At 49.8% G+C, this 13,339-nt stretch overlaps 1 protein-coding gene across 1 annotated transcript in view; it reads left to right on the top strand.

Annotated features, from left to right (window-relative positions):
* Window positions 1–1,407: 1,407 nt before the first annotated feature.
* The window catches only part of CMKLR1 (chemerin chemokine-like receptor 1), a 55,215-nt gene continuing 43,283 nt past the window's right edge, over window positions 1,408–13,339 (top strand). The window contains exon 1 of the mRNA XM_038763915.1: window positions 1,408–2,143. The gene's annotated coding sequence lies outside the window, so the exon portion shown is untranslated. The remainder of the gene's footprint in view (window positions 2,144–13,339) is intronic.

The raw sequence follows: 13,339 nt of genomic DNA on the forward strand, positions 1-13,339 counted from the left end.
TGACTTGCCCAAGATCATTCTGCAGGCCAGCGGCAGGGTAGGAATGTAAACTCAGGTCCTGTGATCCCCATGCCTTCTCCTGCTGTTAAGAGACAGTCAGGATCAATCAATCAATCAATTAATTGATCTATCTATTTAATGAACACTTACTGTGTACAGGGCACTGTACTGAGCATTTCATTCATTCAATCATGTTTATTGAGTGCTTACTGTGTGCAGAGCACTGTACTAAGCGCTTTGCAAGAGTACCACACAATAATGTAACAGACACATTCCTTGACCACAGTGAGATGCTCTATCTCAAAATCAGCTTTTCAAAGGGCACTTGGAATCAGAGAGGGGAGTCAATGAACTGGGAGCCTGGGGGAGATATTCTGGATGGATGGGGTCAGAGTTTAGAACGAATTCAGGATTTCTGGCCAGCTGGGTCCACTTCCAATTGATCAAGCGAGGGCTGACTTCCAGATGCTGTTTGCCAGAGGTCTGTCCTCCAGGGCCCCCAAAGTGTCAGAGGGCATCATGGCCTTCGGGTCTAAAGGCTTTGGATGGCACTGGCCCAGGTCCATCTCGGTTCTGAAGCGGCGGAGTTTATACTCACAAATCCCTCGGGATAGGAGTAGGACTAGGGGAGCAGCTGAGAATGGCCCGGCACCAAAACGGATCATCACCGGGGTTTGGGAATTTCAACTTGAGCTCCAGGACGGTCCGGCCACTGCCTCTCAATGGGCTGGTCGGAGAGGGTCAGGGAGATTCAGGATTCAGTCCAGAGTTGGGAGAAGTGGGGATTTCTCTGGTCCCGTTCACCCAGCGGGCCACTACGAGAGATCCTGATAAGGGATTGCAGCATGACATCATGGATAGAGCACGGGGCTTGGAGTCAGAAGGTCACAGATTCTAATCCCAGCTCCGCCACTTATCTGCTGTGTGCCAGGCAAATCACTTCTCTTCTCTGTCCCTCTGTTACCTCATCTGCAAAATGGAGATTGAAACTGTGAGCCCCAAGTGGGGCCAGAGACTGTGTCCAACCCGGTTTGCTTGCATTGACCCCAGAGCTTAGTACAGTGCCTGGAATATAGTAAGTGCTTAACAAATACCACCACCACCATCATCATTATTATTATCATGATTATGATTCTTGGAGCCCCTGTTGAAATAGTGGGCCAGTATGAGAGCTCCCGTTCATCTGGCGGGCGGTCACACGGCAGGCCACTCTGAGAGTCCCCAGACACATGAGAGGCCCCGTTCACACAGCGGTCACACGGTGGGCCACTGGGAGAGTTCCCGTTGACCCAGCGGGCCACTCCATTAGCCCAGCTGCACAACTTCCTGATTTTCCTTCCTTCATCTGATCAGCCCCAGTGTCCTGGCCGGCTGCAGGGGTCCCTGTCTAGTGTCCTGGCCTGCCCGAGGCATGAGGGTGACCCTGCGCTTGGCCTCCGGCCTGAGAGTTGGGGGGAGACCCTGACCTTGGCCTTCAGCCTGGGGAGACCCTGAGCCTGGCCTCCATCCTGACAGAGAGGCCTGGACGGGGCCCAGCCGTCCCGGGGATTTGGTCACTGCTGGAATCCCCGCCAACTTTCCAGCCTCATTTCTGCTACACCCTTTTTCAGCTGTTTCTCTTGCAGGGAGGTTGTGCCAGAAGCCCACCCCAGAAATCGTCAGGCTTAGAAGCGTCCGGGACAGCCACTTGGTCTGTGTGTGTGTGTGTGTCTGTGTGTGTGTGTGTGTGTGTGTGTGTGTGTGTGTGTGTGTGTGTGTCTGAGCGAGTGCATCTGTGGGTGGTTGCAAGCAGGAGGGGCGAAGGTCTGTTCCCCCGACCAGAAAGTGGCTGGAACATCTGGCTCTTCTGAGTCCTGCCAGTCCGAGAGAACATCAGGGGAGAGGCAAAGCGGGGTCTGCTTGTCGTGAATGAACACACATGCACCAACGCACACACGCACCCCCCCACACATGCCCTCGGAGGCCTGAAGCCGCTGGGAGCCAAGGTGTGGCTGTAGGAGGGGGCGGCTGCCCGCCATCCGGTGAGGAGCAGGACTCTCACGCCGCCCCTCCGGGCACCGATGCCGCTCTGAAGAATCTGCCAAGCCAACTGGGCCAAGGACCCAGCAGGAGGACTCCTCTCTTCTCCCCAAGAACCAGGCAGGTAGGTCCCACCGGGGGATTTTCCTTCCTTCTCTTAAAAAAAAAAAAGGGGGCTCATTCCACCGGACTCCACCGTCACAATCCTCCACCTGACCTGTAGGACCTGAGAGGCTCCAAGGAGGAAAATCCTTCTTGGGGAGCCTGAAGGTTTCTTTCTGCCTTGGGCATAGGCTGGGACCAGTGATATGGCAAGGAAGCAGCATGGCATAAGGAAGCTGCTGTGTGCCTTGGGCAAGTCACTTCACTTCTCTGTGCCTCGATTACTTCAACTGGAAAATGGGGATTAATCCATCAATGGTACTTATTGAGCGCTTACTGTGTGCAGAGCACTACACTAAGTGCTTGGGAAGTACAAGTTGGCAACATATAGAGACAGTCCCTACCCAACAGTGGGCTCACAGTCTAAAAGGGGGAGACAGAGAACAAAACCAAACATACTAAAAAAAAAAAAAAAATAGAATAGTTATGTACAAGTAAAATAAATAGAGTAATAAATATGTACAGACATATATACATATATTCAGGTGCTGTGGGGAAGGGAAGGAGGTAAGATGAGGGGGATGGAGAGGGGGACGAGGGGGTGAGGAAGTAAGGGGCTCAGTCTGGGAACGCCTCCTAAGACTAAAACTGAGCCGAATTCGGGACAAGGACTGTGTCCAACCTGATTTGCTTGTATCCACCCCAGTGCTTAGTACAGTACCTGGCACATAGTAAGCGCTTAGTAAATACCATCATTATTATTATTATCATTATGTAGAGCTTAGGGGTGTGTGTTGAGAGGGGATTTAGAGTGGGGGCGGTTTCCACACAAACAAACATTCATTCAATCGTATTTATTGAGTGCTTACTGTGTGCACAGCGCTGCCTTACTTAGGAAAAGAAAACTAGGCTGAAGGATGCCTGGAGAAATGAACTTATTTCAAGGAATGTACTCTCTCAAGCGCTTAGTGCAGTGCTCTGCAAATAAATGCTCAATATATGCCAATGATTAATTGATACCAGAGAAAGAGGACTCTACATCACCTGCCCTCTTGGCGCTTCCAGTCTAATGAGAGGGACGGACGGTCAGACAAAAATACTACTACTACTAACAATAATGGCATTTATTAAGCACTTACTATGTGCAAAGCACTGTTCTAAGTGCTGGGGAGGTTACAAGGTGATCAGGTTGTCCCACAGGGGGCTCACAGTTTTAATCCCCATTTTACAGATGAGGTAACTAAGGCACAGAGAAGTGAAGTGACTTGCCCAAAGTCACACAGCTGACAGTTGGCAGAGCCGGGATTTAAACCCATGGCCTCTGACTAAAACGATCTGCAGATTCAGTGGGAGCAAGAGGGAAAATAGGTACCCAATCAGCACAGATCTGTCAGGAGGTAGCATAAAAGTAAGCTTGTTGTGGACAGGGAATGTCACTGTTTGTGTTGTATTTTCCAAAGCTTTTATGTACAGTGCTCTGCACACAGTAAGTGCTCAATAAATATAAGTGAATGACTGAATGAATGACAGAGAAACAGAGTGGTCTAGTGGGTAGAGCACAGCCCTGGGAGTCAGAAGGACCTGGGTTCTAACCTCAGCTCTGCCACTTGTCTGCTGTGTGACCTTGGGCCAGTCACTTCATTTCTTTGGGCCTCAGTTACCTCATCTGTAAAATGGAGATTAAAACTTTGAGCCCCATGTGGGCCATGGACTGGGTCCAACCTGATCGGCTTGAATCTACTCCAGTGCTTAGTAAAGAACCTGGCACATAGTAAGCACTTAAAAAAATGCTGTAAAAAAGACCCAAGCGCTACAGAGATAATGGGATATTCAAATGAAATAGATGTAAGGGCTGAGGAAAGGAATAAAATATTTATGTGCCTGTTTACTTGTTCTGATGTCTGTCTCCCCCCTTTTAGACTGTGAGCCCGTTGTTGGGCAGGGATTGTCTCTATTTGTCACTGAATTGTACTTTCCAAGTGCTTAGTACAGTACTCTGCACACAGTAAGCGCTCAATAAATATGATTTAATGAATGAATATAATAATAATAATAATAATGGCATTTGTTAAGCACTTGCTATGTGCAAAGCACTGAATATACCATGTACAGGGTGGGTGGCAACCTGATATAACTGGGGTTTTGCCAGTCAATCGGGGAAGGCTTCCTGGAGAAGGGTAGACAGGCCTGAAATAAGAGTCTGCCTTTGGATGAAGCCAGTAAGGTTCTCACTCTTTCAGGGGGAGAATTAGGATTTGTGGAGTCGTCTCATTGGTAAGAAAAAAAAAGTCAGTGTTTGTTCATGGTCCTCTCAGAAACAGCTCATCGTTAAGACAAGCAGGGCTGCTTAGGAAGAAAGCAAAGGTCACCCGGACATGCGTGGATGGATAGTGAAGAATCAGTATGGCCGGCTGGAAAAAACACCTGTCTAGGAGCCAGAGCACCCGGGTTCCAATCCTGGCTCTGCCAATTGCCTGCTGTGTGACCTTGGATGAGTCACTTTACTTCTCTGGGCCTCATCTGCCAAATGGGGATTCAATACTTGTGCTCCCTCCTACTTAGACTATGAGCCCCGTGGGAGCCCGATTATCTTGTAGCTACCCCAGTGTTTAGTAGTACAGTGCTTGGCATATGGTAAGTATTTAACAAATACCACAGTTATTAATGTGGAGGGGAATACAGGGGACAGAGAGGACCCTGGGAAAATGTGATCAGAGAATGGAACTTTCTTCCAAGGATTCTTTGAGTGCTCTCCCCCAACTTTTCTCTCCCCTCCTCAACCAATCAATCAATGGTATGTATTGAGCACCTAATGAGTGCAGAGCACTATAAAAAACCAACAGCAACAGAGTTGGTAGGCAGCATCCCTGCCCATGAGGAGCTTACAGTCTAGAGGAGGAGCCAGAAAATAAAATGAATTACAGATAGGGAAAATAAAATGAATTACAGACAGGGCAAAGTGTAAGGATATAGTCCTAAGCGCTGTGGGATTGAGGGCAGAGGGACTGTCGGAAATGAGGGGAGCGGGGGCTCCAGGCCGGAGGGAGGATGTGGGCGAGGGGTCAGCAGAGCGAGATCAAGCTTCCAGAAACTGACCATCCCAGAGGATGTCCACTGGTGGGTTATCGATCAGTTAAATGGGAAAAATGAGAAGCAGCGTAGCTCAGTGGAAAGAGCATGGGCTTTGGAGTCAGAGGTCATGGATTCAAATCCCGACTCTGTCAATTGTCAGCTGTGTGACTTTGGGCAAGTCATTTGACTTCTTTGTGCCTCGGTTCCTTCATCTGTAAAATGGGGATTAAGACTTTGAGCCCCCCGTGGGACAACCTGATCACCTTGTAATAATGATGGCATTTTTATTAAAAACTTACCATGTGCAAAGCACTGTTCTAAGCACTTTGGAGGTTACAAGGTGATCAGGTTGCTCCACGTAGGGCTCACAGTCTTAATCCCCATTTTACAGATGAGGTGACTGAGGCACAGAGAAGTCAAGTGACTTGCCCAAAGTCACACAGCTGACAAATATGATTGATGATGATGACAAGTGGTGGAGCCTGGATTAGAACCCATAACCTCTGACTCCAAAGCCCGGGCTCTTTCCACTGAGCCACACTGCTTCTCTAACCTTGTAGCCTCCCCAGCACTTAGAACAGTGCTTTGCACATAGTAAGCACTTAATAAATGCTATTATTATTATTATTATTACCATTTAAACGTGAGAATACTCTATTCTCCTGTGACTGTTAAGTTTTGCCAGATACTGTCAAAGTGCATGAGATTTCGCCACCTCCTGGGTGACCGTTATTCCAAGAGAAATGAAGAAGGAGAAATTGAATCCTGTAACAAAGGGCTGGAGCGTCTGGGAGGGCGACCTGCCATCAGGGAAGGATCAACGCGATTCACCGAACAACTGGAAGCTTCCGTCGCTTTTGGGTGAAGGTCAAGCCGGGAGGCAAAGGGAGTCAATCTCGTCATGGGAGTCTTTGTGGGATCCTGGGAGGAGCCAGGGAGAAGTGATGGGGGTTGCTACGCTTTCCTCCAGGGGTGGCGGCCCCCCACAAACTCCCTTGGTGGGTGCCGTAGGTGAGACTAAGTGGTGGGTGGTCCAAGATCTGGGAAGGTTAAAGGGGGTTCATGGCTTCTAGGAGTTCCCTTTCATTCATTCATTTGTACTTATAATAATAATAATAATAATAGCACTTATTAAGTGCTTACTATGTGCAAAGCACTGTTCTAAGCGCTGAGGAGGATACAAGGTGATCAAGTTGTCCCACGGGGGGCTCACAGTCCTCATCCCCATTTTACAGATGAGGTAACTGAGGCACAGAGAAGTTAAGTGACTTGCCCAAAGTCACACAGCTGACAGTTGAGCACTTACTGTGTGCAGAGCACTGTACTAAGTGGGAGAGTAAAATATAATAATAAAGAGGCACATCCCCTGCCCACAACAAGCTTACAGTTCAGAGGGGAAGACAGACATTAATAGAAATAAATAAATGACAGCTATGGACATAAGTGGTGTGGGGTTGGGAGAGGGGATGAATAAAGGGAGCAAGTCAGGGTGACACAGAAGGGAGTAGGAGAAGAACAAAGGAGGGTCTAGTCAGGGAAGGCCTCTTGGAGGAGGTGGGCCTTCAGTAAGGCTTTTCATTGTCAGATTTGAGGAGAGAAAGTGTTCCAGTCCAGAGGCAGGACGTGGGCAAGGGGTTGGCGGTGAGAGAGAAGAGATCAAAGCACTGTTAGAGGAGCGAAGTGTGTGGGCTGGATTCGGGCTAGGCCAAGGTGCTTGTTGTGTTAACAGATTTAGCAGAAATCCCAGAAACATTTTCTGTTCAATATCTCACGTTACTGCGGTTGTAACCAGACTCATTTCTCTCCTGGCTCCCAGCTTGGGCAAACTTAGAATGCCTGGACAGGATGACTTTAGAGCCAGAGATAATAATAATAGCATTTATTAAGTGCTTACTATGTACAAAGCACTGTACTAAGCGCTGGGGAGGTTACAAGGTGATGAGGTTGTCCCACGGGGGGGCTCAGTCTTCATCCCCATTTTACAGATGAGGGAACTGAGGCCCAGAGAAGTTAAGTAACTTGCCCAAAGTCACACAACAAGTTGTGTGGAGCTGGGATTTGAACCCATGACCTCAGACTCCCAAACCCGGGCTCTTTCCACTGAGCCATGCTGCTTCTCTCTCCTCAACTCTCCGTGACACCACTCGTGACCTCATGACCCCATGAACTCTCTGTTACCCCACTCGTGTCCTCAGATGACCTTACATTCACTTATGAAATCGGGAAAATTTTCAAAAAGTTACTGAATTTCCAATTTCACTTCAAATGACCCCATGAACGCTCCGTGACCCCACTCGTGTCCTCAGATGCCCCCCTGAACTCTCCGTGACCCCAACAGTGCTTAGAACGATGCCTTGCACATAAGTGCTTAATAAATATTATTACTATTATTATTATTATTATTGACCTCAGATAACCCCATTTTCACTTCTGAAATCGGGGAATCTTGCAGAGAGGGGTTCAAAGTCCCATTTCACCTCAAATGACCCGAAGAACCCTCTGTGACCCCCCTCGTGTCCTCAAATGCCCCCCTGAACTCCCACGACCCCATTTCTGTCCTCAGGTGACCCCACTTTCACCATTGAAATCGGGAAAATTTTCCGAGAGCGGTTTAAAGTCCGATTTCACCTCAAATAACCCGATGAACCCTCCGTGACCCCCCTCGTGTCCTCAGATGCCCCCCTCAAGCTCCCCGTGACCCCATTTGTGTCCTCGGGTGACCCCGCTTTCGCTTCCGATATCGGAAAAATGTTCAGAGAGCGGTTTAAAGTCCCATTTCACCTTAAGTGACCCGATGACCCCTCCGTGACACTCCTCGTGTCCTCAGAAGCCCCCCGAACTTCCCGTAACCCCTTTTGTGTCCTCGGATGACCCCGCTTTCACTCCTGAAATCGGGAAAATTTTCAGCGAGCCGTTTAAAGTCCGATTTCACCTCAAATGACCCGATGAACGCCCCGTGACCCCCTCGCGTCCTCAGATGCCCCCCGAACTCTCTGTGAACCCGTTTGTATCCTCAGACGACCCCACTTTCACTTCTGACATCGGAAAAATTTTCCGAGAGCGGTTTAATGTCCCATTTCACATTAAATGACCCGATGACCCCTCCGTGACCGCCCTCGTGTCCTCAGATGCCCCCCCGAACTCGCCGTGACCCCATTTGTGTCCTCGGGTGACCCCGCTTTCATTTTCAAAATCGGGAAAATTTTCCGAGAGCGGTTTAAAGTCCGATTTCACCTCAAATGACCCGATGACCCCTCCGTGACCCCCCCGTGTCCCCAGATGCCCCCGTGAACTCCCCGTGACCCCATTTGTGTCCTCGGGTGACCCCGCTTTCACTTCGGAAATCGGGAAAATTTTCCGAGAGCGGTTTAAAGTCCGATTTCACCTCAAATGACCCGATGACCCCTCCGTGACCCCCTCGTGTCCTCAGATGCACCCCTGAACTCGCCGTGACCCCATTTGTGTCCTCAGACGACCCCACTTTCACTTCTGAAATCGAGAAAATTTTTCGGGAGCCGTTTAAAGTCCGATTTCACCTCAAATGACCCGATGACGCCTCTGTGACCCCTCTCGTGTCCTCAGATGCCCCCATGAACTCGCCGTGACCCCATTTGTGTCCTCAGACGACCCCACTTTCACTTCTGAAATCGAGAAAATTTTTCGGGAGCCGTTTAAAGTCCGATTTCACCTCAAATGACCCGATGACCCCTCTGTGACCCCTCTCGTGTCCTGAGATGCCCCCATGAACTCGCCGTGACCCCATTTGTGTCCTCAGGTGACCCCACTTTCACTTCTGAAATCGAGAAAATTTTTCGGGAGCCGTTTAAAGTCCGATTTCACCTCAAATGACCCGATGACCCCTCCGTGACCCCCTCGTGTCCTCAGATGCCCCCATGAACTCGCCGTGACCCCATTTGTGTCCTCAGACGACCCCACTTTCACTTCTGAAATCGAGAAAATTTTTCGGGAGCCGTTTAAAGTCCGATTTCACCTCAAATGACCCGATGACCCCTCTGTGACCCCTCTCGTATCCTCAGATGCCCCCATGAACTCGCCGTGACCCCATTTGTGTCCTCAGGTGACCCCACTTTCACTTCTGAAATCGAGAAAATTTTTCGGGAGCCGTTTAAAGTCCGATTTCACCTCAAATGACCCGATGACCCCTCCGTGACCCCTCTCGTGTCCTCAGATGCCCCCATGAACTCGCCGTGACCCCATTTGTGTCCTCAGACGACCCCACTTTCACTTCTGAAATCGAGAAAATTTTTCGGGAGCCGTTTAAAGTCCGATTTCACCTCAAATGACCCGATGACCCCTCTGTGACCCCTCTTGTGTCCTCAGGTGCCCCCATGAACTCGACATGACCCCATTTGTGTCCTCAGGTGACCCCACTTTCACTTCTGAAATCGAGAAAATTTTTCGGAAGCCGTTTAAAGTCCGATTTCACCTCAAATGACCCGATGACCCCTCTGTGACCCCTCTCGTGTCCTCAGATGCCCCCATGAACTCGCTGTGACCCCATTTGTGTCCTCAGGTGACCCCATTTTCACTTCTGAAATCGAGAAAATTTTTCGGGAGCCGTTTAAAGTCCGATTTCACCTCAAATGACCCGATGACCCCTCTGTGACCCCCCTCGTGTCCTCAGATGCCCCCATGAACTCGCCATGACCCCATTTGTGTCCTCAGATGACCCCACTTTCACTTCTGAAATCGGGAAAATTTTCAGCGAGCGGTTTAAAGCCCGATTTCACCTCAAATGACCCGATGAACTCTCCGTGACCCCCCTCGTGTCCTCAGATGCCCCCATGAACTCTCCGTGACCCCATTTGTGTCCTCGGGTGACCCCGTTTTCACTTTTGAAATCGGGAAAATTTTCAGCGAGCGGTTTAAAGCCCGATTTCACCTCAAATGACCCGATGAACTCTCCGTGACCCCCCTCGTGTCCTCAGATGCCCCCATGAACTCTCCATGACCCCATTTGTGTCCTCGGGTGACCCCGTTTTCATTTTTGAAATCGGGAAAATTTTCAGCGAGCAGTTTAAAGTCCAATTTCACCTCAAATGACCCGATGAACTCTCCGTGACCCCCCTCGTGTCCTCAGATGCTCCCATGAACTTTCCGTGACCCCATTTGTGTCCTCGAGTGACCCCACTTTCACTTTTGAAATCGGGAAAATTTTCAGCGATCGGTTTAAAGCCCGATTTCACCTCAAATGACCCGATGAACTCTCCGTGACCCCCCTCGTGTCCTCAGATGCTCCCATGAACTCTCCGTGACCCCATTTGTGTCCTCGGGTGACCCCGTTTTCATTTTTGAAATCGGGAAAATTTTCAGCGATCGGTTTAAAGCCCGATTTCACCTCAAATGACCCGATGAACTCTCCGTGACCCCCCTCGTGTCCTCAGATGCCCCCATGAACTCTCCATGACCCCATTTGTGTCCTCGGGTGACCCCGTTTTCATTTTTGAAATCGGGAAAATTTTCAGCGAGCGGTTTAAAGCCCGATTTCACCTCAAATGACCCGATGAACTCTCCATGACCCCCCTCGTGTCCTCAGATGCCCCCGTGAACTTTCCGTGACCCCATTTTTGTCCTCGGGTGACCCCGTTTTCATTTTTGAAATCGGGAAAATTTTCAGCGAGCGGTTTAAAGCCCGATTTCACCTCAAATGACCCGATGAACTCTCCGTGACCCCACTCGTGTCCTCAGATGCCCCCGTGAACTCTCCGTGACCCCATTTGTGTCCTCGGGTGACCCCGTTTTCATTTTTGAAATCGGGAAAATTTTCAGCGAGCGGTTTAAAGCCCGATTTCACCTCAAATGACCCGATGAACTCTCTGTGACCCCCCTCGTGTCCTCAGATGCCCCCGTGAACTCTCTGTGACCCCATTTGTGTCCTCGGGTGACCCCGTTTTCATTTTTGAAATCGGGGAAAATTTTCAGCGAGCGGTTTAAAGCCCGATTTCACCTCAAATGACCCGATGAACTCTCCGTGACCCCCCTCGTGTCCTCAGATGCCCCCGTGAACTCTCTGTGACCCCATTTGTGTCCTCGGGTGACCCCGTTTTCATTTTTGAAATCGGGAAAATTTTCAGCGAGCGGTTTAAAGCCCGATTTCACCTCAAATGACCCGATGAACTCTCCGTGACCCCCCTCGTGTCCTCAGATGCCCCCGTGAACTCTCCGTGACCCCATTTGTGTCCTCGGGTGACCCCGTTTTCATTTTTGAAATCGGGAAAATTTTCAGCGAGCGGTTTAAAGCCCGATTTCACCTCAAATGACCCGATGAACTCTCCGTGACCCCCCTCGTGTCCTCAGATGCCCCCGTGAACTCTCCATGACCCCATTTGTGTCCTCGGGTGACCCCGTTTTCATTTTTGAAATCGGGAAAATTTTCAGCGAGCGGTTTAAAGCCCGATTTCACCTCAAATGACCCGATGAACTCTACGTGACCCCCCTCGTGTCCTCAGATGCCCCCGTGAACTCTCTGTGACCCCATTTGTGTCCTCGGGTGACCCCACTTTCACTTTTGAAATCGGGAAAATTTTCAGCGAGCGGTTTAAAGTCCGGTTTCACCTCAAATGACCCGATGAACTCTCCGTGACCCCCCTCGTGTCCTCAGATGCCCCCGTAAACTCTCTGTGACCCCATTTGTGTCCTCGGGTGACCCCGTTTTCATTTTTGAAATCGGGAAAATTTTCAGCGAGCGGTTTAAAGCCCGATTTCACCTCAAATGACCCGATGAACTCTCCGTGACCCCCTCGTGTCCTCAGATGCCCCCGTGAACTCTCCGTGACCCCATTTGTGTCCTCGAGTGACCCCACTTTCACTTTTGAAATCGGGAAAATTTTCAGCGAGCGGTTTAAAGCCCGATTTCACCTCAAATGACCCGATGAACCCTCCGTGACCCTCCCATGTCCTCAGATGCCCCCCTGAACTCTCCATGACCCCATTTGTGTCCTCGGGTGACCCCACTTTCACTTCTGAAATCGGGAAAATTTTCAGCGAGCTGTTTAAAGTCCGATTTCACCTCAAATGACCCGATGAACCCTGTGTGACCCCGCTTGTGTCCTCAGATGCCCCCCTGAACTCTCCGTGACCCCATTTGTGTCCTCGGGTGACCCCGTTTTCATTTTTTAAATCGGGAAAATTTTCCGAGAGCGGTTTAAAGTCCGATTTCACCTCAAATGACCCGATGAACCCTCCGTGAACCCCCTCGTGTCCTCAGATGCCCCCCTGAACTCTCTGTGACCCCATTTGTGTCCTCGGGTGACCCCACTTTCACTTTTGAAATGGGGAATATTTTCAGCGAGCCGTTTAAAGTCCGATTTCACCTCAAATGACCCAATGAACCCTCCATGACCCCCCTCGTGTCCTCAGATGCCCCCCCAAACTCCCCGTGACCCCATTTGTGTCCTCGGGTGACCCCGCTTTCACTTCTGATATCGGAAAAGTTTTCAGAGAGCTGTTTAAAGTCCTATTTCACCTCAAATGACCCCGTGGACCCTCTGTGACCCCCTCGTGTCCTCAGATGCCCCCTGAACTCCCCATGACCCCATTTGGGTCCTCGGGTGACCCCGTTTTCATTTTTAAAATAGGGAAAATTTTCAGAGAGCAGTTTAAGGTTCGATTTCACCTCAAATGACCCGATGAACCCTCCGTGACCCCCTCGTGTCCTCAGATGCCCCCCTGAAATCCCCGTGACCCCATTTGTGTCCCCGAGTGACCCCACTTTCACTTTTGAAATCGGGAAAATTTTCAGAGAGTAGTTGTGTCACCCGTCGTCCGGGGAGATGAGTTCGTTCAGTAATCGGCGAGGCGAGAGAGAGAGAGGCAGGGACGGAAAGCCTAAATTTTATATAAAATTTATTCTGCAAGGCAAGTTGAATTATTTAGTTGTTTAGGCACAATGGATTGAGCTTCCCTTTCCGGAGGAATGTAATCAATTAGCAATATTCGAGCTTCCCTATTGGGAGGAACACAATCATACGTTAATCACGCGTGGGTGGGGCGGCTAGTTCTCACTCGTGCACTTCCCACTCAGGACAAATCCACTTACTTTCATTCAATCATATTTATTGAATGCTTACTGTGTACAGAGCACTGTACTAAATGATTGGGAAGTACAGGTCGGCAACTTACAGAG

The sequence above is a fragment of the Tachyglossus aculeatus genome, chromosome 21, assembly GCF_015852505.1.
Source record: "Tachyglossus aculeatus isolate mTacAcu1 chromosome 21, mTacAcu1.pri, whole genome shotgun sequence".
Classification (NCBI taxonomy): domain Eukaryota; kingdom Metazoa; phylum Chordata; class Mammalia; order Monotremata; family Tachyglossidae; genus Tachyglossus; species Tachyglossus aculeatus.